At 45.8% G+C, this 26,604-nt stretch overlaps 1 protein-coding gene and 1 pseudogene across 3 annotated transcripts in view; both read right to left on the bottom strand.

The window, feature by feature from the left end:
- Positions 1-26,604, bottom strand: part of PGAP1 (post-GPI attachment to proteins inositol deacylase 1) — a 1,346,394-nt gene that overhangs the window by 145,177 nt on the left and 1,174,613 nt on the right. The gene's annotated exons all lie outside the window — the stretch shown is intronic.
- LOC134947064 (5S ribosomal RNA) lies at positions 2,644-2,762 on the bottom strand (annotated as a pseudogene).

The raw sequence follows: 26,604 nt of genomic DNA on the forward strand, positions 1-26,604 counted from the left end.
CCCCCGGAGCCCCCACTCCCCATGTGTCTCTGCCTCATGCCCTACCCCCTAATAGCAGTGTTATCAGCTGCTCCTACACCCCCATGTCTCCCCACAGTGTCCTATTCCCATGCGCCCCCACTTTTCATAGTTCTCCCCTTCATAGCAGTGTCATTACCCCCCTTCCCCCACTCCCCATAGAACTCCCCCCCTCCCATAGCAGTGTCATTAGTACCCCCTTCTCCCACTCCCCATAGGTCTTCCACTCCCACATAGCAGTATTACCCCCCTTCCCTCACTCCTCATAGGTCTCCCCCCCCATAGCAGTGTCATTACCCCCCTTCCCCCACTCCTCATTGGTCTCCCCCCCACCCATAGCAGTGTTATTAGCCACCTTCCTCTCCCCATAAGTCCACCGTTGCCCCATCCATATCTTCCCTTTGTGCTGTGATGCTGCAGTGCTGGGCCAGGCTCCTGGCTCCGCAGGCTCAGTGCCTGGCTTCCTCTGCAGCTGCCGTCTGTAATGAGCCACAGGGCAGGCAGAAAGTGAAAGTAAAGTCACTTCCTACCTGCATGAGCAGAGATCCGGCTCTGTGTGCTGCTGCAGCCTTTGTCCTAAAGGGCCCCATACACTAGAATGATTTCACCCCAATTCGGGCATTCAGGACGATATATTGGGTGAAATCGGGCATTTTCGTTGTGATCCGAAACGATGCACGTTCCCGTGAGCATTGGATTGGATCACTCTAGATCCGACATATCACGAGTGCTGCACTCGTGATATCTCGGATCTCGCAGGAATGGCTGGGATAGTAAAAGATACATTGTATGCAAAAGAACCGCATACAATGTATCTTTTACTATCCTGCCGCCCGGGAGGCTGCCGGGAGGTTGAAGGGAAATCCTAGACGAAATGATGGACCGTCATGTCGTATAAGAGTATGGGGCCCTTAACTTTCCTCTCTCCTCCTGGCTGGCTGCAATAGCAGAGCTGGCCCTAGCCTTGGGAACGGATGCCCCTGGGCATTCCAGATGCCCTAGACATTTGCCCATAATGGGTGAGAGTGTGTTACTGCCGGTGTCCGTCAGCACCGCACTGCACAAGTGATCAGACTAGAGTCCGGCAGCACCGCTCTTGTAATCAGACTCAAAATAAACTACAGCTCCCAGCAGCACTTGCTGCCGGGAGCTACCAGCAACAAGGGCTACTGGGAGCTGTAGTTTATTTTTAGTCTGATTACAAGTGCGGTGCTGCTGGACACTAGTCTGATCACCAGTGCAGTGTGGTGCTGATGGACACCGGCGCCGTGCCGGCAGTAACAGACTCTCAGCAGGTACAATCTGACAGTACTACTCTTCTACCCTTTGGCCGTGGGTGGCACCACCAGGCGGCACCCCCTCCTTGCCTGGCGCCCCTGGCGAGTGCCATCCTGGCCAATGGGTAGATACACCTCTGCCAATTAGTATGCTTTTTTAGCCCATTCTAATATTTTCTGTCTTTATTTAAGAGAGAAAAGTGACTTTTCCCTTGGAATTCTGGGGTTTAATCCAAATATTGAAGTCTGCGACAAACAGTCCTGGCACTGATGTTTACACCACATTCATGTAAATAATTTAAAATTGCCTCAGACGATTCTCTTCTGTAACTATAGTACAGTTTTTTTATTCTTCTATCACAGCATGGTGTTGTGGATCTGTTCCTACCTTTACCAGTTTGGTTTTCAACACACTGGGGTAAATTTACTAAGATGGGAGTTTTACTTAAGATGGGATGCCCATAGCAACCAATCAGATTCTACTTCTCATTTATCTAGCACCTTCTAGAAAATAATACCTGGAATCTAACTGGTTGCTATGGGCAACATGCCATCTTAAATATAACTTCCATCTTAGTAAATTTACCCCACTGAGTCTGTTGATACTTATTCCACAATTCCAAAATTCCTCCTCTGGTTATGTTGCCACCTACGTTTCTTATAATTTCATTGTAAGTTTTACCTACTTCATGAAAAGTAATTATTTTGTGTCTCTTGGTTTGTCATACTAAATAACTTCACGTAAAAGAATTGGGGGATACCGCACTGTTCATAAGATATTATAATATTATTTCAATAGAGATGAAGAAGAGATCAGAATTAAATAATAAAAGAAAAGATTTTTTTCAAATAAATATACTGGTGGTGCACCCTGAGTCAGTGATTGGTAGACACACTAAGAAAGAAAGAAAAGACTCTTTGTGGGCGCAGTCTTAGTTAATCAGAAAAGAACTGAAGTAAGTGTAGATTAATACAAATTATTTTATTAATAAGTAGATTAAAAATAAAAACATTTGATGTACCCTAGACAGACAAAAAATTTTTTTTAACATACATAAAGAAAAAGACCCCCACGAAGGATCTCAATAAAAAAATGAATGAGATGTAGGAATCAAAGCCCAAAATGGGTCAATATATAAGGGACATACGGATATGCCAGAGGTTATATGTAGGGCATGATTAAATCAGAATCAGAATAAATGCATGAGTTCAGTGAGGTCTATTGATGTACCAATGAGGGTGTACATATTGCATGAAATAAAAAGGAAGCTGAAGAGAATGAAAATCCAAAGTGAAAGTATTGAATCTGCTGTCAGTGTTAGACACGGAGTAATTTACTTGATCCAAGTCCCTACTGCACTGAGTCTTTCTAGTAGGTCTCCCATCCAAGTACTGACCAAGCCCAACACTGCTTAGCTTCCAAGATCGGATGGATTCGGGCGTTTACAGTATGGTATGATAGTAGGACCAATAATGCCGCCCTGGCTCTGGGATCACTGATGAGAGTTCACAAGGTTAAGTACGGAAAAATGGCATAGAATAGAAAATGGGTTGGAAAAAAGCAGGTGAATGGATCTGCTGCCAGCGTTAGGCAGTAATAAATGGACGGGAAATAACCAATTCCACCGTATATCACTGGAACGCTGGTGAGAGTCCAGAAATAAAGTGAAAAGAAAAGGTTGTAGCTCCTGTGATAGAATAATAATTCTTGTACCAATCAGTTTAGTATTATAAATAAGTGTATCCTAAAATAGGATATTGGGTACTGATTAATGTAAAATAAAAAAACAAGAATCACAAAATAACCAAATTGTTATAAGAATAAGAAAGTGCAGCTGAGAAAAAAAGAGCTGAAAAAACAATTCTTACCTAATATTCTGTGGGACAGATAATGGTAACAGTGTATGCAAGATAGTATCCAAAAATGTATCAGTTCAAAATGCTAATTTCAAATACACAGTACCAACACAGTATTCATAATGCAAAAGCTAGTAGCAGTGGAAAGATGAATACAGTCTCAGAATTGAGATAGTAAACAATGGTACTGACTGATATGTAGATATGAAACTCACAAAGTGAGCTCACACAGTGGTAGGTCAATTGTTAATTCTGATATCTGCATAAGAATAACGTCCGCATAATTTAAACCGATACCTTTAATAACCAGACAGCATTAAATACGGGTACAAATGTAAGGCGAGTCCTAGGACAGTTAAACAAGAGGCCACACTAGCCGATACGAATAAAGGATGTACAGTTTAATAATTAAATGATTCCACGGGAGCTGAAATAATATACCGTTACCTACCTATACAGTGTAGGCATCAAGAAAAATCAAATAAAATGTGCTGACAATAGGAAAATAAACCCTGTCCTGGAAAGGCAGAAGGTATCGCGCTGTCACATAGACATGATTACACGTAGTCTGAGTCCCAAAGTGGCAGACCGGCAGAGGGCATGAGACGCGTTTCACCCTTGTCCCAGGCTTGATCACTTCTATTTGCTCCGAACTGCATCAGGGGTTTTTAAATCCTGCTGGTGCTAGTATTGCACCAATCACTCAGTAGACAAAACCAAGTGCAGAGTGTTATTGGGTAACAGAAATGTAGATCACCACGTAACTCCCCTGAAGTAGAGATAGTTGGTCCATTCGAATTGCTCATTAGGTAATTGTTCAGGTGCTAATGCATCCGACGAATACGGTTACAAAGTAATGGATCATGTATGTTCAGGATAATCATAAGAGAAGAAGAAGGGAACAAGAGAGGAGAACGAGTATTGACACATATAACAATAAATGATAATTAAATAAATAAGAATTTACTTACCGATAATTCTATTTCTCGTAGTCCGTAGTGGATGCTGGGAACTCCGTAAGGACCATGGGGAATAGCGGCTCCGCAGGAGACTGGGCACAAATAGAAAGCTTTAGTACTACCTGGTGTGCACTGGCTCCTCCCCCTATGACCCTCCTCCAAGCCTCAGTTAGGATACTGTGCCCGGACGAGCGTACACAATAAGGAAGGATTTTGAATCCCGGGTAAGACTCATACCAGCCACACCAATCACACCGTATAACTTGTGATCTGAACCCAGTTAACAGTATGATAACAGAGGAGCCTCTAGAAAAGATGGCTCACTACAACAATAACCCGATTTAGTTAACAATAACTATGTACAAGTATTGCAGACAATCCGCACTTGGGATGGGCGCCCAGCATCCACTACGGACTACGAGAAATAGAATTATCGGTAAGTAAATTCTTATTTTCTCTACATCCTAGTGGATGCTGGGAACTCCGTAAGGACCATGGGGATTATACCAAAGCTCCCAAACGGGCGGGAGAGTGCGGATGACTCTGCAGCACCGAATGAGAGAACTCCAGGTCCTCCTCAGCCAGGGTATCAAATTTGTAGAATTTAGCAAACTTGTTTGCCCCTGACCAAGTAGCTGCTCGGCAAAGATGTAAAGCCGAGACCCCTCGGGCAGCCGCCCAAGATGAGCCCACTTTCCGTGTGGAATGGGCTTTTACAGATTTTGGCTGTGGCAGGCCTGCCACAGAATGTGCAAGCTGAATTGTACTACAAATCCAACGAGCAATAGTCTGCTTAGAAGCAGGAGCACCCAGCTTGTTGGGTGCATACAGGATAAACAGCGAGTCAGATTTTCTGACTCCAGCCGTCCTGGAAACATATATTTTCAGGGCCCTGACTATGTCCAGCAACTTGGAGTCCTCCAAGTCCCTAGTAGCCGCAGGTACCACAATAGGCTGGTTCAAGTGAAACGCTGAAACCACCTTAGGGAGAAATTGAGGACGAGTCATCAATTCTGCCCTGTCCGTATGAAAAATTAGGTAAGGGCTTTTATATGACAAAGCCGCCAATTCTGAGACACGCCTGGCTGAAGCCAGGGCCAACAGCATTACCACTTTCCATGTGAGATATTTTAAGTCCACAGTGGTGAGTGGTTCAAACCAATGTGATTTTAGGAACCCCAAAACTACATTGAGATCCCAAGGTGCCACTGGAGGCACAAAAGGAGGCTGTATATGCAGTACCCCTTTGACAAACGTCTGAACCTCAGGAACTGAAGCCAGTTCTTTCTGGAAGAAAATTGACAGGGCAGAAATTTGAACCTTAATGGACCCTAATTTTAGGCCCATAGACAGTCCTGTTTGCAGGAAATGCAGGAAACGACCCAGTTGAAATTCCTCTGTAGGGGCCTTCCTGGCCTCGCACCACGCAACATATTTACGCCAAATACGGTGATAATGCTGCACGGTTACATCCTTCCTGGCTTTGATCAGGGTAGGGATGACTTCATCCGGAATGCCTTTTCTCTTGAAGTTCCGGGTACCAAGTCCTTCTTGGCCAATCCAGAGCCACGAGTATAGTCCTTACTCCTCTCCTTCTTATGATTCTCAGTACCTTGGGTATGAGAGGCAGAGGAGGGAACACATACACTGACTGGTACACCCACGGTGTTACCAGAGCGTCCACAGCTATTGCCTGAGGGTCCCGTGACCTGGCGCAATACCTGTCTAGTTTTTTGTTGAGGCGGGACGCCATCATGTCCACCTTTGGTTTTTCCCAACGGTTCACAATCATGTGGAAGACTTCTGGGTGAAGTCCCCACTCTCCCGGGTGGAGGTCGTGTCTGCTGAGGAAGTCTGCTTCCCAGTTGTCCACTCCCGGAATGAATACTGCTGACAGTGCTATCACATGATTTTCCGCCCAGCGAAGAATCCTTGCAACTTCTGCCATTGCCCTCCTGCTTCTTGTGCCGCCCTGTCTGTTTACGCGAGCGACTGCCGTGATGTTGTCCGACTGGATCAACACCGGCTGACCTTGAAGCAGAGGCCTTGCTAGGCTTAGAGCATTGTAAATGGCTCTTAGCTCCAAAATATTTATGTGAAGTGTTGTCTCCAGGCTTGACCACAAGCCCTGGAAATTTCTTCCTTGTGTGACTGCTCCCCAGCCTCTCAGGCTGGCATCCGTGGTCACCAGGACCCAGTCCTGAATGCCGAATCTGCGGCCCTCTAGAAGATGAGCACTCTGCAACCACCACAGAAGAGACACCCTTGTCCTTGGGGACAGGGTTATCCGCTGATGCATCTGAAGATGCGATCCGGACCATTTTTCCAGCAGATCCCACTGGAACGTTCTTGCGTGGAATCTGCCGAATGGAATCGCTTCGTAGGAAGCTACCATCTTTCCCAGGACTCTTGTGCATTGAAGCACCGAGACTTGCCCTGGTTTCAGGAGGTTTCTGACCAGTTTGGATAACTCCCTGGCTTTCTCCTCCGGAAGGAACACCTTTTTCTGGACTGTGTCCAGAATCATCCCTAGGAACAGAAGACGTGTTGTCGGAATCAGCTGCGATTTTGGGATATTTAGAATCCAGCCGTGCTGCCGTAGCACTACTTGAGATAGGGCTACTCCGACTACTAACTGTTCTCTGGATCTTGCTCTTATCAGGAGATCGTCCAAGTAAGGGATAATTAAAACGCCTTTTCTTCGAAGAAGAATCATCATTTCGGCCATTACCTTGGTAAAGACCCGGGGTGCCGTGGATAATCCAAACGGCAGCGTCTGAAACTGATAGTGACAGTTTTGTACCACAAACCTGAGGTACCCTTGATGAGAAGGGTAAATGGGGACATGGAGGTAGGCATCTTTGATGTCCAGAGACACCATATAGTCCCCCTCTTCCAGGTTCGCGATCACTGCCCTGAGTGACTCCATCTTGAATTTGAACCTCTGTATGTAAGTGTTCAAAGACTTCAGATTTAAAATAGGTCTCACCGAGCCGTCCGGCTTCGGTACCACAAACAGCGTGGAATAATACCCCTTCCCTTGTTGCAGGGGGGGTACCTTGATTATCACCTGCTGGGAATACAGCTTGTGAACTGCCTCCAATACTGCCTCCCTGTCGGAGGGAGACGTTGGTAAAGCAGACTTCAGGAACCGGCGAGGGGGAGACGTCTCGAACTCCAATTTGTACCCCTGAGATACTACTTGAAGGATCCAGGGGTCCACTTGCGAGTGAGCCCACTGCGCGCTGAAATTCTTGAGACGGGCCCCCACGGTGCCTGAGTCCGCTTGTAAGGCCCCAGCGTCATGCAGAGGACTTGGCAGAAGCGGGAGAGGGCTTTTGTTCCTGGGAATTGGCTGTCTGTTGCAGTCTTTTTCCCCTTCCTCTGCCCCGGGGCAGAAAATAGGAACCTTTTGCCCGCTTGCCCTTATGGGGACTGAGCCTGATAAGACAGCGTCTTTTTATGCTGAGAGGCGACCTGGGGTAAAAATGTGGATTTCCCAGCAGTTGCCGTGGCCACCAGGTCCGATAGACCGACCCCAAATAACTCCTCCCCTTTATAAGGCAATATTTCCATATGCCGTTTAGAATCCGCATCACCTGACCACTGTCGCGTCCATAACCCTCTTCTGGCAGAAATGGACAGCGCACTCACTCTTGATGCCAGAGTGCAAATATCCCTCTGTGCATCTCGCATATATAGAAATGCATCTTTTAAATGCTCTATAGTCAACAATATACTGTCCCTATCCAGGGTATCAATATTTTCAGTCAGGGAATCCGACCAAGCCACCCCAGCGCTGCACATCCAGGCTGAGGCGATTGCTGGTCGCAGTATAACACCAGTATGTGTGTATATACTTTTTAGGATATTCTCCAGTTTTCTGTCACCTGGTTCCTTGAGGGCGGCCGTATCAGGAGACGGTAACACCACTTGTTTTGATAAGCGTGTGAGTGCTTTATCCACTCTAGGGGGTGTTTCCCAACGCGCCCTAACCTCTGGCGGGAAAGGGTATAATGCCAATAACTTTTTAGAAATTATCAGTTTTTTATCGGGGGAAACCCACGCTTCATCACCCACCTCATTTAATTCATCTGATTCAGGAAAAACTACAGGCAGTTTTTTCACACCCCACATAATACCCTTTTTAGTGGTACTTGCAGTATCAGAAATGTTTAAAACCTCTCTCATTGCCGTGATCATGTAACGTGTGGCCCTACTGGAAGTCACGTTTGTCTCCTCACCGTCGACACTGGAGTCAGTATCCGTGTCGACGTCTTTATCTACCATCTGAGGTAATGGCCGTTTTAGAGCCCCTGATGGTTTCTGAGACGCCTGGACAGGGACTAGCTGATTAGCCGGCTGTCTCATGTCATCAACTGTCTTTTGTAAAGAGCTGACATTGTCACGTAAATCCTTCCATAAAGCCATCCACTCAGGTGTCGACTCCCTAGGGGGTGACATCTCTATTATAGGCAATTGCTCCGCCTCCACATCATTTTCCTCCTCATACATCACGACACAAACGTACCGACACACAGCACACGCACAGGGAATGCTCTGATAGAGGACAGGACCCCACTAGCCCTTTGGGGAGACAGAGGGAGAGTATGCCAGCACACACCAGAGCGCTATATATATATATAGGGACAACCTTATATAAGTGTTTCTCCCTTTATAGCTGCTGTATTGTTAATATCCCGCCAATTAGTGCCCCCCTCTCTTTTTTACCCTGTTTCTGAAGTGCAGGACTGCAGGGGAGAGTCAGGGAGACGTCCTTCCAGCGGAGCTGTGAGGGAAAATGGCGCCTGTGTGCTGAGGAGATAGGCTCCGCCCCCTTCTCGGCGGCCTTTCTCCCGCTTTTTGTGGAAATCTGGCAGGGGTTAAAATTCATCCATATAGCCCAGGGGGCTATATGTGATGCATTTTCGCCAGCCAAGGTGTTTCTATTGCTGCTCAGGGCGCCCCCCCTAGAGCCCTGCACCCTCAGTGACCGGAGTGTGAAGTGTGCTGAGAAGCAATGGCGCACAGCTGCAGTGCTGTGCGCTACCTTGTGGAAGACAGGATGTCTTCTGCCGCCGATTTTCCGGACCTGTTCTTGCTTCTGGCTCTGTAAGGGGGCCGGCGGCGCGGCTCTGGGACCGAGCTCCAAGGCTGGGCCTGTGATCGGTCCCTCTGGAGCTAATGGTGTCCAGTAGCCTAAGAAGCCCAATCCACTCTGCACGCAGGTGAGTTCGCTTCTTCTCCCCTTAGTCCCTCGATGCAGTGAGCCTGTTGCCAGCAGGTCTCACTGAAAATAAAAAACCTAAACTAAAACTTTCACTAAGAAGCTCAGGAGAGCCCCTAGTGTGCACCCTTCTCGTTCGGGCACAAAAATCTAACTGAGGCTTGGAGGAGGGTCATAGGGGGAGGAGCCAGTGCACACCAGGTAGTACTAAAGCTTTCTATTTGTGCCCATTCTCCTGCGGAGCCGCTATTCCCCATGGTCCTTACGGAGTTCCCAGCATCCACTAGGACGTCAGAGAAATAACGATGCATAATAATACAATCATTATAGTTGTGATGTATCTTATAGTGTCCATTAAAAACATGAAAGTCATGACGCAAAGGTATTGGGCAAAAGGGGAGTCTTATGGAATATTAAGATTATAGCTAAACCCCGGCTATCAATCAAGATAGAAATAGTAATAATATATCAATGGAAGAAAGGCTAGTGAGTCCTATTAGTACCCGGCATTATATCCCAAATGCAAAATATAAAAAAATTGAAATATGAGTAGGAAGTGCAAATCAATATTATGGTAAACAAAATTAGTACCCGATAATAAATATAACAGGTGCATCTAAAAATGCAGCACTATAATGTCCATAGTGCTGGAAACATAAAAATACAGGGCAGATTTTACTGTGACAATAGGAGATAATTCATAACAAATACAATCTAGGAAGTGATCAAATTTTCTAATTATTAAAGATGATACAGTCAGTGAAAAAAGCACTAGTGAAAGAATACAGGTAACATATAAAATTATGTCTTATATAAAAATCACGCATCTTATTATTTGAAAACAATGTCAAGATATGTATACAGACAAATTAGATCGATAAGAGTAATTGTTGAGGAAAAAATATCACTGAGAAAGAATAAACATAAATGGTGGTGTGGTGTTGAGAGTAATGCAGACTAAAATCATAAATGTGATAATAAAATGTGAACAATATACAAAAAGTGATATAATAAAAATTAAGACAATGTAAAGTGCCTACTATACAATATTATAAAAAGGGACTACAATTGTGGGGAGAGGTGGGGGTCGATTACAATAGACAAAAGAATGTAGACAAAAGAATGTGCCAATATATAAGGGTGTATTAAAAGTAAAAAATGAAACCTACAATATAGAAAATGACATACATAATACACCATATGACTGTACCAGTAAGCCCAATGGAAATATCCGAGAACGTGTTTGAAAATGTAAACGATAAACCTTACTGGCGGCCAATTACAATGGTCAAAAGAAGACATGAACTGTATCAGTGCATGTTAGACTGAGCGAAGTGAGGAAAATATAATGAAAAAACATGGACGACGGAGGAGGGATGAGTAAACATAAACATAACATGAGTGTAGGGCTGTACAAGTGTGTGAGAAGTATGAATACAATGGTGACGGGACAGGGACAAGAGATGGAGGGCCAGAAATCAAGAAATAAAGGAAATAAAGGAAAAAGGAAAAGGAAGGGATGGAACACAGAATTGAAATTTTCAGGTGGTCATTCCCACATATCGTAAACTACATCCATTATCAACAATGAAGAAAAAGCGAATCCAACAAGAGACACTGACGAACCATCAGGATTAATTGGTTCTCTCACTGAAGAATTATCAGCCCTACAATCACTTGAAGAGTTACAGATGAAATCATTACCACCAGATTTGACTCCCCAACAGAAGAAAAGACCACTTTGTACGAACAAATCCATTTTCTTTGCACCAGAAACTAGTAGCCCTGAAATCAAAACATTTCTGGACATGGTGTCCAAAGAGTTTGATGAGATCCAAAATAAAACAGAAATCGCTGCCTGACTAAGAACGTTTGGAGAAAGGCAGGCTCTGAAGGACATCAGATCATGGAACGACACAATTGTCAAACCATCGGACAAGGGGGGCAATATCGTCCTTTGGCCTATTGATATGTATATGGAGGAAGCCCAAAGACACCTCACAGTACTGAAACAGACACGTCCGTCTAGTACATTCTGCACAGCCGGAGTGAAGATGGCGCTGATGCAAGGGGACTTATATAGAATACAAAACCTGCAAGAATCTGACAGCGGGAAAATGACGTTCGGCCTCTCTTTGGGATCTGAGTAAGGCAGGTAGTCCCGAGCAGACATCAGACTTAGCACCCCTTTCAGAAACAGCACACAGAGCACACCTTTTCCAGATACAGCAGGAGGAGCACTCCTAGACTGATACAGCAGACTTAGCACCCCTGGAGTAATACGGCAGACAGAGCACCCCTTTCAGATACAGCAGAGCACTGTTTTCAAATACAGCAGACAGAGAACCCCTTTCAGATACAGCAGACAGATAGAGCACCTCTTTCAGATACAGCAGACAGAGCACCCGCCCCATGCCAGACAACACAGTACTGAGACAGATGCATCCGTTCAGTACACTCTCCACAGTCGGAGTGAAGATGGCGCTGATGCATGGAGACTTACTGTATATAGAATTCAAAACCCGCGAGAATCTGAAAGCAGGAAGATGACGTTCGGCCTCTCTTTGGGATCCGAGTAAGGCAGGAAGTCCCGAGCAGACAGCAGACTTAGCACCCCTTTCAGAGACAGCAGACAGAGCACCCCTTTTTCAGATACAGCAGGCAGAGCACTCCTGGACTGATACAGCAGACAGAGCACCACTGGCTGATACAGCAGACAGAGCACCACTGGCTGATACAGCAGACAGAGCACTCCTGGACTGATACAGCAGACAGAGCACCACTGGCTGATACAGCAGACAGAGAGAGCACCCTTTCAGATACAGCAGACAGAGCACCCGCCCCATGCCAGACAACACAGTACTGAGAGAGACATGTCCGTCCAATATACTCTCCACAGCTGGAGTGAAGATGGCGCCGATGCACGGAGACTTATATAGAATACAAAACCCGTGAGAATCCATCAGTGGGAAGATGACATTCGGCCTCTCTTTGGGATCCAAGTAAAGCGGGAAGTCCAGAGCTGGACTCGGATCCTGGATTGAATCTCACTGTGTGGGTGGGTTTGGTTCTCCGAGAACCGAACCCGCTTATCTCTACTGCAGACAAAAGTCATCTGCATAATTTTATTCCTAAATTTACTATTAGTCTTCATAACGGATACGATTTTCCTATCCTGCGCATGAGTCCGCATTTACTGCGGGTGACCCGCAGTAATTATGAACGCCTCCGCTTAATTGACAGGCAGAGGCATTTGCGACAGCAACAGAGCATTGCAGGTGCAGAGGCAAGTCGGCGCTAACAGGGGATGTGTTGTCAGCATTTTTTGGGGCAGCTGAATGTCATCATACACAGACGCTCCAAACTAAAAAATGGCGGCGGGTCTCCTGCCCTCACAAGCAGGCTGCGCTAGCAGGAGGCATCCTCAATTTCAGGGATCATGCTGAAATAGTGGCACAATCGCAATTTCAGCATGATCGCAGTGGGTGGGCCCCCAGCATGCCAGTGAAAGGATTGCAAATTATGCTAAAAAGCAGAATTTGCAATCCTTACCGAATAAGGTCCTATAACCTTAAATGCTGTTTTTGGCTAAAGATTTGTCTAACCCTTTCTTAAACACATCGATTGAGTCAGACTTTACAACCTTCTCTGGCAGTGAATTCTTCAATCTTGCTGCCTGCATTACACTTGGTGTCAAACTTCCTCTCCTCTAATCTTAGAGGGTTACCACGTGTCCTGTGTATAGATCTTGCCATAAGCAAATCGCCTGACAGTTTCTTGTATTGTCCCTTGATGTATTTGAAGATATTAATCATGTTGTCTCCTCTTAGACACCTTTTTTCTAGTGTAAACATATCTAACCTAGCTAGTCTTTGCTCATAATTCAATGAGTCTAAGCCGTTAATCAATTTTGAAGCTCTTCTCTGAACCTTTTTAAGTTCTACTATGTCTTTTTTATAGTGAGGAGCCCAGAACTGTACACAGTATTCTAGATGTGGCCGTACAAACGATTTATACAGTGGCAGGATTACACTTTCATTCTATTCATCTACTGTATTTCATCTCTATTCACCGTTTTATGCAAGCTAATACTTATTGGCCTTTATTTCTGCATCCTGACATTGGGCACTGTCAGTGAGCAACCCCAAATCCTTCTCCATTACTGATTTGCCAAGAATTTAATTTATAGATTGTATGTTTGTTTTTGATCCCGAAATTTATAACTTTACATTTATATATATCATGGGTCTTCAACATGCGGCCTGCCAGCTGATGTGGAACTACACATCAAAGCATACCCTGCCACAGTTTAGCTATTAAGGAATGCTAAAACGGAGGCAAAGCATGCTGGGATGTGTAGTTTCACAGCAGCTGGAGGGCCGCAGGCTGAAGACCCATGCTCTATATTAACCTTCATCCTCCACTTAGTTGCCCAATCCTCCAGTTTAGTTAAGTCGCTCAGAAGAGAGTCAACATGCTGTTCTTATTTAATTAACTTACACAGTTTAGGGCCTAATTCAGACCTGATTGCAGCAGCACAATGGTTTTCTAATGGGCAGATCTGATCGCTGCTATGCGTTTTCACACATCGGGCGATCAGGCATTAACTGCACATGCGTTTGCGCCGCAATGCGCATGTGTGTCGGCAAACAACTGGCATCACCGGTCAGCCACAGGCTGGTGTGAAAATTGTAATCGCACAGCCATTTGCATGCTGATAGACAGGAGGAAGCCATTTGTGGGTGGTAACTGACTGTTTTCTTGGAGTGTCAGGAAAACGCAGACGTGCCCTTGCATTTTCAGGGAGGGTGTGTGACATCAGCTCCAGCCCCAATCAGCCCGTTCTGATCACACTGTAGGAGTAAGTCCTGGGTTGCACAGAGACTGCACACACAGGTAAAAATCATTCACTGGTGAGTAAGGTGCAAACGGATTTGCAGCTGTCTGCTGACTAAGGTTTTTTTTAGCAGCTCGGCGTACACATGCAATCGCACACTTGCACAGCGAATATGCACTCCCCTTGGGCGACTATCTGATCGCAGGAGTACAATTTTAGCAGCCTAGTGATCAGGTCTGAATCACCCTCCATGTGCACTGCAGGTGGGACAGATACAACATGTGCAGAGAGAGTTTGACTTGGGTGGGGTGTGTTCACACTGAAATCAAAATTGCAGTGTAAAAATAAAGCAGCCAGTATTTATCCTGCACAGAAACAATATAACCCACCCAAAATCTAAATCTCTCTGCACGTTATATCTGCCCCACCTGCAGTGCACGTGGTTTTGCCCATTAGAAAACAATTATGCAGCTGTGATTAGGTCTGAATTAGGCCCTTAGTGTCTCTGCAAAAATGGGCACTTTACTCTCAAGACTCTCTCCTATGTCACTTATAAATATGTTAAACAGAAGAGACCCTAGAACAGACCCTTGAGCTACACCACTTAGGGGGTAATTCAGACCTGATCGCTCGCTAGCTGTTTTTATGCAGTCCTGCGTTCGCATAGTCGCCGCCCACCGGGGACTGTATTTTGGCTGTGCAAGTGTGCATGTGCAGCTGAGCGGTACAAAAAAAGTTTGTGCAGTTTCTGAGTTGCCTGTGACGTACTCAGCCGCTGCGATCACTTCAGCCTGTCCAGGTCCGGAATTGATGTCAGACACCCGCACTACGAATGATTGTACACACCTGCATTTTTCCAATCACTCCCAGAAAACGGTCATTTTCCACCCACAAACGCCTTCTTCCTGTCAATCTCATTGCGATCGACTGTGTGAATGGATTCTTCGTAAAACCCATCGCACAGCAACAATCCGCTTTGTACCTGTGCAATGCGCCTGCGCATTGCAGGGCATACACATGCGCAGTTCTGACCAGATCGCATCGCTGCAAAAAACGCTAGCGAGCGATCAGGTCTGAATTACCCCTTAATACTTTAGTCCAGCTTGAAAATGTTCCATTGACCACCACTCGCTGTCCCCTATTTTCCAACCAGTTTTTGACCCAAGTACAAATGCTGTCCCCAAGTACAAGCTCTCTTAATTTAATAATCAACCTCATGTGAGGCACTGTGTCAAAGGCTTTCGCAAAATCTAAACAGACCACATCCACAGAATTTCCCATGTTTAAGTTTGAAGTCACTTCTTCATAGAAGCTACTTAAGTTAGTTTGACATGACCTATCGATCACAAACCCATGCTGGTTCCCACTAATTATGGTTAAGCACCCCGCGGATTGTATATTGATTGGTTCTGCTGTGTGTCACATGCTGAGATCCTAGTTTTTCGGTACCCATTGTCAAACACGGATGCTCTGTCTACTGTAATTTGGTCAAGTGTTCCTACTTTTTTGTTTTTCTCTCTCCCACTTACTTTGCTTTCCCTGACCGTCTTATCGGGTATTTATGTGTTTATCTTTGCCTAAGGCGATACTTAAAATTGCCGTCCTGGGTTCACAAAACATTTAAAATGTTTTTGTGCTTCTTTGTTTTTTTTTTTGCTATTGTGCTAATTCTTTTGTCCACAGGTATGGCATGGCAACTTAGGTTTCTGCTTTCTCTCCCATCCCCTCTAGCTGGGACTGGTTGGAGATTACTATGATTAGTTTCATTCACTGCTCTATGGCTTAGGATAGGTGTTAGGTAAAATGTCCACTGCGCTTGCTAACTCCTCAAGGGTACAATATACTCATTGAAATTTGTTTCATGAAATGTTGAGGGCCTAAACTCCCCACTTGAAAGATGTAAAATCTTAACACATTTGAAACTATGTAAACCAGATATAGTTACAGGAAACCCGCTGTGATGTAAAATATCCCAATGTACCTAGGGATTCTTGGATAGGCAAATTTAAAGCAGCCTCCTTTGCTGCCAACCGTACAGTTGTTTTGATCCTTTTCTGCAAGCATTTGCCCTCTGCCATTAAAGATATGTGGTTGGATCCAGAAGGCCATTTCCTATTTATAAAACTTTTTTTTGGTTCTCCATATACTCTAGCTGCGTTATATGCCCCTACAGGCCCGAACAAAGCATTTTTTTCACTGCTTTATATGTGAAGCTGCAGTCTTGGGGTGGAAGGAGACTCAATACAGGGGGGTGAATTTAACTGTGTTTTGTCTGTAGGTTTAGACAGGTCATCTGGCTCGGGTGGGGATGGAGGTAGGATATTTATGTCTCCTCTAACTTTACTGTTGATTCTCAGTGGCGCACCTAGGGGGGGTTTGCGAGCACCCAGAAACCCCCCTCCACTAAAAAAAAAAAAAAAAAAAAAAAAAAAATTTTTTTTTTTTTACCTGCATGAGTATTATTAATGGCTGTCTAGCGTCCTCTGCAGCCTGCTGTCTTCCTGGTGGCACTTGTAAGTGCAATAAAGGTTTACTTTATTTTAATTATAGTACATATATATCCATGTGCATACATATATACACATGTATATACATACATACATATAAACACACACACACACACACATACACACACACACACACATGATATATATAATAAGATTTTACTTACCGATAAATCTATTTCTCATAGTCCGTAGTGGATGCTGGGGACTCCGTCAGGACCATGGGGAATAGCGGCTCCGCAGGAGACAGGGCACAAAAGCAAGCTTTTAGGATCACATGGTGTGTACTGGCTCCTCCCCCTATGACCCTCCTCCAAGCCTCAGTTAGGTACTGTGCCCGGACGAGCGTACACAATAAGGAAGGATCTTGAATCCCGGGTAAGACTCATACCAGCCACACCAATCACACCGTACAACTTGTGATTTGAACCCAGTTAACAGTATGATAACAATGAAGTAGCCTCTAAAAAAGATGGCTCACAACAATAATAACCCGATTTTTTTGTAACAATAACTATGTACAAGTAATGCAGACAATCCGCACTTGGGATGGGCGCCCAGCATCCACTACGGACTATGAGAAATAGATTTATCGGTAAGTAAAATCTTATTTTCTCTAACGTCCTAGTGGATGCTGGGGACTCCGTCAGGACCATGGGGATTATACCAAAGCTCCCAAACGGGCGGGAGAGTGCGGATGACTCTGCAGCACCGAATGAGAGAACTCCAGGTCCTCCTCAGCCAGGGTATCAAATTTGTAGAATTTAGCAAACGTGTTTGCCCCTGACCAAGTAGCTGCTCGGCAAAGTTGTAAAGCCGAGACCCCTCGGGCAGCCGCCCAAGATGAGCCCACCTTCCTTGTGGAATGGGCATTTACAGATTTTGGCTGTGGCAGGCCTGCCACAGAATGTGCAAGCTGAATTGTACTACAAATCCAACGAGCAATAGTCTGCTTAGAAGCAGGAGCACCCAGCTTTTTGGGTGCCTACAATATAAACAGCAAGTCAGACTTTCTGACTCCAGCCGTCCTGGAATTATATATATATATATATATTTTCAGGGCCCTGACAACGTCTAGCAACTTGGAGTCCTCCAAGTCCCTAGTAGCCGCAGGCACCACAATAGGTTGTTTCAGGTGAAACGCTGACACCACCTTAGGAAGAAACTGGGGACGAGTCCGCAGTTCTGCCCTGTCCGAATGGAAAATCAAATATGGGCTTTTGTAAGACAAAGCCGCCAATTTTGACAATCGCCTGGCCGAGGCCAGGGCCAACAGCATGGTCACTTTCCATGTGAGATATTTCAAATCCACAGATTTGAGTGGTTCAAACCAATATGATTTGAGGAATCCCAACACTAGTTGAGATCCCACGGTGCCACTGGAGGCACACAAGGGCTGTATATGCAATACTCCCTTGACAAACGTCTGGACTTCAGGAACTGAAGCCAATTCTTTCTGGAAGAAAATCTATAGGGCCGAAACTTGAACCTTAATGGACCCCAATTTGAGGCTCATAGACACTCCTGTTTGCAGGAAGTGCAGAAATCGACCTAGTTGAAATTTTTTTGTGGGGCCTTCCTGGCCTCACCCACGCAACATATTTTTACCACATGTGGTGATAACGTTGTGCGGTCACCTCCTTCCTGGCTTTGACCAGGGTAGGTATGACCTCTTCCGGAATGCCTTTTCCCTTAGGATCCGGCGTTCAAACCGCCATGCCGTCAAACGCAGTCGCGGTAAGTCTTGGAACAGACAAGGTCCCTGCTGGAGCAGGTCCTTTCTTAAAGGCCGATGCCACGGTTCCTCTTGGAACAGACATGGTACTTGCTGAAAGCAAATCCCTTCTTAGCTCCCGAGGCCATTAGTCCTCTGTGAGCATCTCTTGAAGTTCCGGTTACCAAGTCCCTCTTGGCCAATCCGGAGCCACGAGTATAGTTCTTACTCCTCTATGTCTTATAATTCTCAATACCTTGGTTATGAGAAGCAGAGAAGGGAACACATACACCGACTGTTACACCCACGGTGTTACCAGGACGTCCACAGCTATCGCCTGAAGGTCTCGTGACCTGGCGCAATACCTGTCCCATTTTTTTGTTCGGGCGGGACGCCATCATGTCCACCTTTGGTCTTTCCCAACGGTTCACAATCATGCGGAAAACTTCCCGATGAAGTTCCCACTCTCCCGGGTGGAGGTCGTGCCTGCTGAGGAAGTCTGCTTCCCAGTCGTCCACTCCCGGAATGAACACTGCTGACAGTGCTATCACATGATTTTCCGCCTAGCGAAAAATCCTTGCAGTTTTGCCACTGCCCTCCTGCTTCTTGTGCCGCCCTTTCTGTTTACGTGGGCGACTGCCGTGATGTTATCCCACTGGATCAATACCGGCTGACCTTGAAGCAGAGGTCTTGCTAAGCTTAGAGCATTATAAATTTGCTCTTAGCTCCAGTATATTTATGTGGAGAGAATTCTCCAGACTTGATCACACTCCTTGTGTGACTGCTCCCCAGCCTCTCAGGCTGGCCTCCGTGGTCACGAGCATCCATCCTGAATGCCGAATCTGCGGCCCTCTAGAAGATGAGCACTCTGTAATCACCACAGGAGAGACACCCTTGTCCTTGGATATAGGGTTATCCGCTGATGCATCTGAAGATGCGATCCGGACCATTTGTCCAGCAGATCCCACTGAAGAGTTCTTGCGTGAAATCTGCCGAATGGAAGCGCTTTGTAATAAGCCACCATTTTTACCAGGACTCTTGTGCAATGATGCACTGACACTTTTCCTAGTTTTAGGAGGATCCCGATTAGCTCGGATAACTCCCTGGCTTTCTCCTCTGGGAGAAACACCTTTTTCTGGACTGTGTCCAGAATCATCCCTAGGACCAGCAGACGTGTCGTCGGAACAACTGCGGTTTTGGAATATTTAGAATCCACCCGTGCTGTCGTAGAACTACTTGAGATAGTGCTACTCCGACCTCCAACTGTTCTCTGGACCTTGTTCTTATCAGGAGGTCGTCCATTTTCTTTGAAGACGAATCCTCCTTTCGGTCATTACCTTGGTAAGGACCCGGGGTGCCTTGGACAATCCAACGGCATCGTCTTGAAACTGATAGTGACAGTTCTGTACCACGAACCTGAGGTACCCTTGGTGAGAAAAGGCAAATTTTGGGACATGGAGGTAAGCATCCCTGATGTCCCGGGACACCATATAGTCCCCTTGTTCTTTGCTATCACTGCTCTGAGTGACTCCATCTGGATTTGAACCCTTGTAAGTGTTCAAATTTTTCAGATTTAGAATAGGTCTCACCTAGCCTTCAGTACCACCATATAGTGTGGAGTAATACCCCTTTCCTTGTTGTCGGAGGGGTAAATTTATTATCACCTGCTGGGAATACAGCTTGTGAATTGTTTTCAATACTGCCTCCCTGTCGGAGGGAGACATTGGTACAGCAGACTACAGGAACCTGCGAGGGGGGAAACCTCTCGACATTCCAATCTGTACCCCTTGGATACTACTTGTAGGATCCAGGGGTCCTGTACGGTCCCAGCGTCATGCTGAGAACTTGGTAGAAGCGGTGGAGGGCTTCTGTTCCTGGGAATGGGCTGCCTGCTGCAGTCTTCTTCCCTTTCCTCTATCCCTGGGCAGATATGACTCTTATAGGGACGAAAGGACTGAGGCTGAAAAGACGGTGTCTTTTTCTGCAGAGATGTGACTTAGGGTAAAAAACGGTGGATTTTCCAGCAGTTGCCCTGGCCACCAGGTCCCATGGACCGACCCCAAATAACTCCTCCCCTTTATACGGCAATACATCTTTGTGCCGTTTGGAATCTGCATCACCTGACCACTGTCGTGTCCATAAACATCTTCTTGCAGATATGGACATCGCATTTACTCTTGATGCCAGAGTGCAAATATCCCTCTGCGCATCTCGCATATATAGAAATGCATCCTTTAAATGCTCTATAGTCAATAAAATACTGTCCCTGTCAAAGGTATCAATATTTTTAGTCAGGGAATCCGACCAAGCCACCTCAGCTCTGCACATCCAGGCTGAGGCGATCGCTGGTCGCAGTATAACACCAGCATGTGTGTGTATACTTTTTAGGATATTTTTCAGCCTCCTATCAGCTGGCTCCTTAAGTACGGCCCTATCCGTAGATGGTACCGCCACTTGTTCTGATAAGCGTGTGAGCGCCTTATCCACCCTGAGGGGTGTTTCCCACCGCGCCTTAACTTCTGGCGGGAAAGGGTATACCGCCAATAATTTTCTATCGGGGGAAACCCACGCATCATCACACACTTCATTTAATTTATCTGATTCAGGAAAACTACAGGTAGTTTTTTCACCTCACACATAATACCCTTTTTTGTGGTACTTGGAGTATCAGAAATATGTAACACCTCCTTCATTGCCCTTAACGTGTGGCCCTAAAAGAAAATACGTTTGTTTCTTCACCGTCGACACTGAAATCAGTGTCCCTGTCTGGGTCTGTGTCGACCGACTGAGGTAAATGGGCATTTTACAGCCCCTGACGGTGTTTGAGACGCCTGGACAGATACTAATTTGTTCGCCGGCCCTCTCATGTCGTCAACCGGCTTGCAGCGTGTTGACATTGTCACGTAATTTCCATAAATAAGCCATCCATTCCGGTGTCGACTCCCTAGAGAGTGACATCACCATTACAGGCAATTTGCTCCGCCTCCTCACCAATATTTTCCTCATACATGCCGACACACACGTACCGACATACAGCACACACATAGGGAATGCTCTGATAGAGGACAGGACCCACTAGCCCTTTTGGGGAGACAGAGGGAGAGTTTGCCAGCACACACCAAAACGCTATAATTATCCAGGGACAACCTTTATATAAGTGTTCCTCCCTTATAGCATTTTAATATATATACATATCGCCAAATCAGTGCCCCCCCTCTCTGTTTTAACCCTGTTTCTGTAGTGCAGTGCAGGGGAGAGCATGGGAGCCTTCCCACCAGCCTTTCTGTGAGGGAAAATGGCGCTGTGTGCTGAGGAGAATAGGCCCCGCCCCCTTTTCGGCGGGCTTCTTCTCCGGAGTTTTAGATATCTGGCAGGGGTTAAATACATCCATATAGCCTCAAGGGCTATATGTGATGTATTTTTCGCCATACAGGTATTATACATTGCTGCCCAGGGCGCCCCCCCCCAGTGCCCTGCACCCTCCGTGACCGCTGTGTGAAGTGTGCTGACAACAATGGCGCACAGCTGCAGTGCTGTGCGCTACCTGATGAAGACTGAGAGTCTTCTGCCGCCTGGTTCCGGACCTCTTCATCTTCAGCGTCTGCAAGGGGGGTCGGCGGCGCGGCTCCGGGACGAACCCCAGGGCGAGCCCTGTGTTCCGACTCCCTCTGGAGCTATGTCCAGTAGCCTAAGAATCCAATCCATCCTGCACGCAGGTGAGTTGAAAATCTCTCCCCTAAGTCCCTCGATGCAGTGAGCCTGTTGCCAGCAGGACTCACTGAAAATAAAGAACCTAAAAACTTTTTCTAAGTAACTCTTTAGGAGAGCCACCTAGATTGCACCCTTCTCGGCCGGGCACAAAAACCTAACTGAGGCTTGGAGGAGGGTCATAGGGGGAGGAGCCAGTACACACCATGTGATCCTAAAAGCTTGCTTTTGTGCCCTGTCTCCTGCGGAGCCGCTATTCCCCATGGTCCTGACGGAGTCCCCAGCATCCACTAGGACGTTAGAGAAATATATATATATGTGTACTGTGTGTGTATATATATATGTATGCATGTTTAATATGCTATGTATATGTGTATATGTATATATATATATGTGTAGATATATGTATATATATATATATATATATATATATATATATACACACACACACACAGACACACTAGTTTTACGGACCCAGCATATACTGGGTCACCTCAGTCCGCACCCCCGTGATTGGCTCCGCCCAGTTCTGGAAACCCCCAAATGCAAATCCTGCGTTTGCCACTGATTCTCTGTGGCTCTGTGACCCATGGAGGTGCCAACATCCGTTATACATCGTGAATATATCTTTTATTCTCACCCCCGCCGTACTTCTTCCCGAATCAATTATTGGCTACTCTAGGTCTCCTTATAGCATAGATTGCTTGACTCGGGTATTGCCCTTATAGTGTTGTCTGACCACGCTCCGGTGTGGTTTACTTTGTCTTTAAAGGAACCGTTGTCCTCATCTTATAACTGGAGGTTTTCCTCCTATTTAATCAAATCTACAAATTTTCATAGTCACCTGAAAGGGCTTTTCTCACTTACGCAGATGATAATAAAGACCATTTGGAAGATATTTACAGGTTCTGGGCTGCGGCCAAGCCAGTGAGCAGGGGTCAGATCATGGATTATGTGGCCAGGAATTGTAAAAGGTTGAATTCTATTATAGGGTATTATAGCTAAAGATTAAAAGATTGGCTGCTGCATATGATCACTTACTTCTACTTGACTCTGCTGATGCTTGACAATCTTACATAGCAAGCTTACATAGCATGCTTATGATGCCTTACGTAGCCTGCTTATGAAACCTTGTGTACGGAGAGGGCCTAATTTACCTACGATGTTCAGCATAATAAATATTTCCACGGGTGTAATAAATCAGTGATGCTGTTAGCCAATTTGGTGCATTCCCATGTTGCCCCATCCCATATTTTACAAATGAATCTTCCCTCTGGGTCCCCCATTATGGATTCGTCAGAGATTCCACAATTGTTCCAAAGTTTTTATAAACACCTGATGATGGTCTCCTGGATCTCCCTACCGAAGGCATGCACTTTCTCCAGAAGGCTGACTTGCCGATACTTACTACTGAGGAAAGGGAATTTTTAATTGCACCGGTAACCAATATGGAGTTATCTCCTCTCATTAAATCTTTAGCAAAAGGCAAGTCCCCTTGCCCAGACAGCTTTGGGGAAGAGCATTATCAAGCGCTTCAGGAATACTTAGTTCCTAACCTTCTCTCTTTGTTTAATTCTTTAATTTCCAGGAAACCACCTCCCTCTAGCTTTATTGATTGTAGTGTTCCCGAAACCTGGGAAGGACCTAAAACTATTTACTAAATTATTGGCTCAATGCCTGCAAATGATTCTCCCTCGAATCCTACACCCGGTGCAGAATGGTTTTGTTAAGGGCTATACCTTCGTGCAAAATGTACGCACGCTAGTGGCAGCTGTGCACATCTTGACCAACTTGATAACAAAGAGGCCATCATCGTCAGCTGTGATGCTGATAAGACTTTTGACCGTGTTTCCTGGTCACATATTCTTAGAATTCTTTGTTTGTCAATTCTACTTTTACCTGTTGTGTACTATATTCACTTATCTGCTATGTCGTGCATTCCTGAGACCAAAGAGCTAACATATAGCATGTTATTAAGCTAGCTATGTCAAGAAGGAGAAAAATGAAGGGAGGGAAGGGGGAATTACACTTAAACAATTTGAAAAGGCTAAAATTGATAAGCCACAAGTGTAAAAACAAATTGAATAGGACAGGGCCATCTTAAAGTAATTATAGGCCCTGGGCAATGCAATGCACTGGGGAGCAAACACACAATTAATGTTTCATGGGAAAGAATTAATAAAAAATCATAACATGCCCCTCCTGTGGTCCTGTGCCATCACTCCACATGCTCCCATGCAGTGAATGGCTGTCAGCACTCTGCTTGGTGGATAGCTCCAGCCACTTATCAATCAGCAGTGTGACAAGCCATTCACTGTCTGGATGCAGGCTGGGAAACAAGTAGAGAATGTTTGTTTCCCAAGCTGGCCTCACCACTCTGATTCTGTGACCACTACCTACACCTGTTTAAAAGCCCCTAGAATTGTGGGGCCCTAGGCAGCTGCCCAGTTTGTCCATACACAAAGATGGCCCTGGAATAGAGAGATCTGTAGTCACCATTCTGGGTTCATACCAGGTGCTATGTTGAAGACAATTTCTGAGTTGGTCTTAGTGAACACAGAAAAGGTATTGATATAACTCTCTGAAACAGAGAAAAAGTATGTGTTTCCTTGTTAAATTTATTATCTCCAACCAATCCATTGTAAACAGGAAACAGGATTTTGGTATTTACCAGTAAATCCCTTTCTCTGACTCCACAGGGGACACTGGAGTGCTCTTTAAAATGGAGTATAGTGTGTGTGCTAACCGGGAGCTGGCACTTTAAGAATTTAGAAGTGTGACTAGCTCCTCCCCCTCTATACCTGTTCTACAAGCCAGTCTTAGTAAACCGTGCCCGAGGAGAGCTGGAACGTTAGAGGAGGAGTGAAACAAGTTCACACAATGAACACAACAGGTGTGAATTATAAGGAAACAGTCATAAGAATTGAAAAACAGTTAAACACAATTACAATAACCATAGCAGGAAAAAACAGTGCAGAGTGGGCGTCCAGTGTCCCCTGTGGAATCAGAGAAAGGGATTTACCGGTAAGTACCATAATCCTGTTTTCTCCTTCATCCATTAGGGGACACTGGAGTGCTCTTTACAATGGTGATGTCCCAGAACTCCCATCACGGGTGGGAGAGCACTGAGAACCCTGCAAAACAGTACGGCTATATTGCGAAACAGAGGCCGTGAACATGTTGAACCGGTAAAACAGACAAAAAGTATGCCGGTCGGACCCAGTGGCTGCTCGCCAAAGTTGATCCATAGAAACCCCGCGTGGAAACGCCCATGGGGGACCCACCGAGAGTGTAGAATGCACTGTAATGGAAGCCGGGGGCTCCCTGGATAAATCCACATAGGCCTGTCTGATGGAGACATATCCATCATGCAAGCGTCTGATTTGATGCCGGCCAACCAGGCCGGGCAGCATTATACAGGACAAAGAGTCTGGATTTCCTCAGAGAAGCGGTCCTGTCTATATAGAGCCTGTGAGCCCTGACAACATCCAGAGATCTCGAAGCAGGAGAGTCTTCTGGAAGACTCGGTACCAGAAGAGGTTGTTAATGTGAAAGCAGAGACTGCCCTTGAAAGGAACGACATTTCCTTGCAGAGTTCGGCCCTATCTTCCTGGAAGATCAAGAATGGAGGGCAACAGGGCAGAGCTCAGACACTTTTCTGGCAGAAGCCAGGGTGAGTAGAAGTACCATTTGCCATGATAGGTACTTCAACTCCACCTTCTCCAAGGGTTCGAACAGAGAGGACTGAAAGAATGAAAGAACAATTTCCAGGTCCCACAGAGCCGTGGGAGGAACAAAAGGTGGTTGTAAACAGACAACCCCCTGAAGAAAGGTTTTAACATCTGGAAGCAAGACCAGTTTCTTCTGGAAGGAGATGGACAATGCAGACACCTGCACCGTCCTAGATGTAATCTGGCTGATAAACCTGTATGCAGGAAAAAGGAGGAGCCGTGGCATCTTGAAGGTAGTGGGAAACATTCCACGACATTCACACCAGGATGCTTAAGCATTACAGATGTGGTGGTATTGGCTGGAAGTAACTTCCGTCTGGTCCTGAGCATAGCAGGGATGGCTGCTGCCAAAATCCCTCTTTGCCTTAGGATTGCCCTTTCAACGTCCACGACGTCAAACGAAGCCACCTTAAGGCTGGATAGATGAAAGGCCCCTGTTGTAGCAGATCCTCTCGCAGCAGTAAAAGTCATGGATCATCTATCAGAAGCAGACGAAGGCTGGAATACCAAGCTCTGCGTGGCCTTCTCTGCCATGACGCATTGAAGAAGATGAGGAAGCAGAGGGAATAGTGGAAACAGGTAGACAAATCGGAACCACCAGGATGTCGTGAGTGCATCTACCACTATGGCTGCCGGGCCCCTTGTTCGAGAACAATACAGTGGCAGTTGATGATTTTGTCTGGACGCTATAAGGTCAACTGTGGAAGGCCCTACCGATGGACCTGATGTTGAAACACCTAAGGATGGAGAACCCACTCCCTGGGATGTATGT

Source organism: Pseudophryne corroboree, chromosome 7 (assembly GCF_028390025.1).
Source record: "Pseudophryne corroboree isolate aPseCor3 chromosome 7, aPseCor3.hap2, whole genome shotgun sequence".
In the NCBI taxonomy this organism is placed as follows: Eukaryota; Metazoa; Chordata; class Amphibia; order Anura; family Myobatrachidae; genus Pseudophryne; species Pseudophryne corroboree.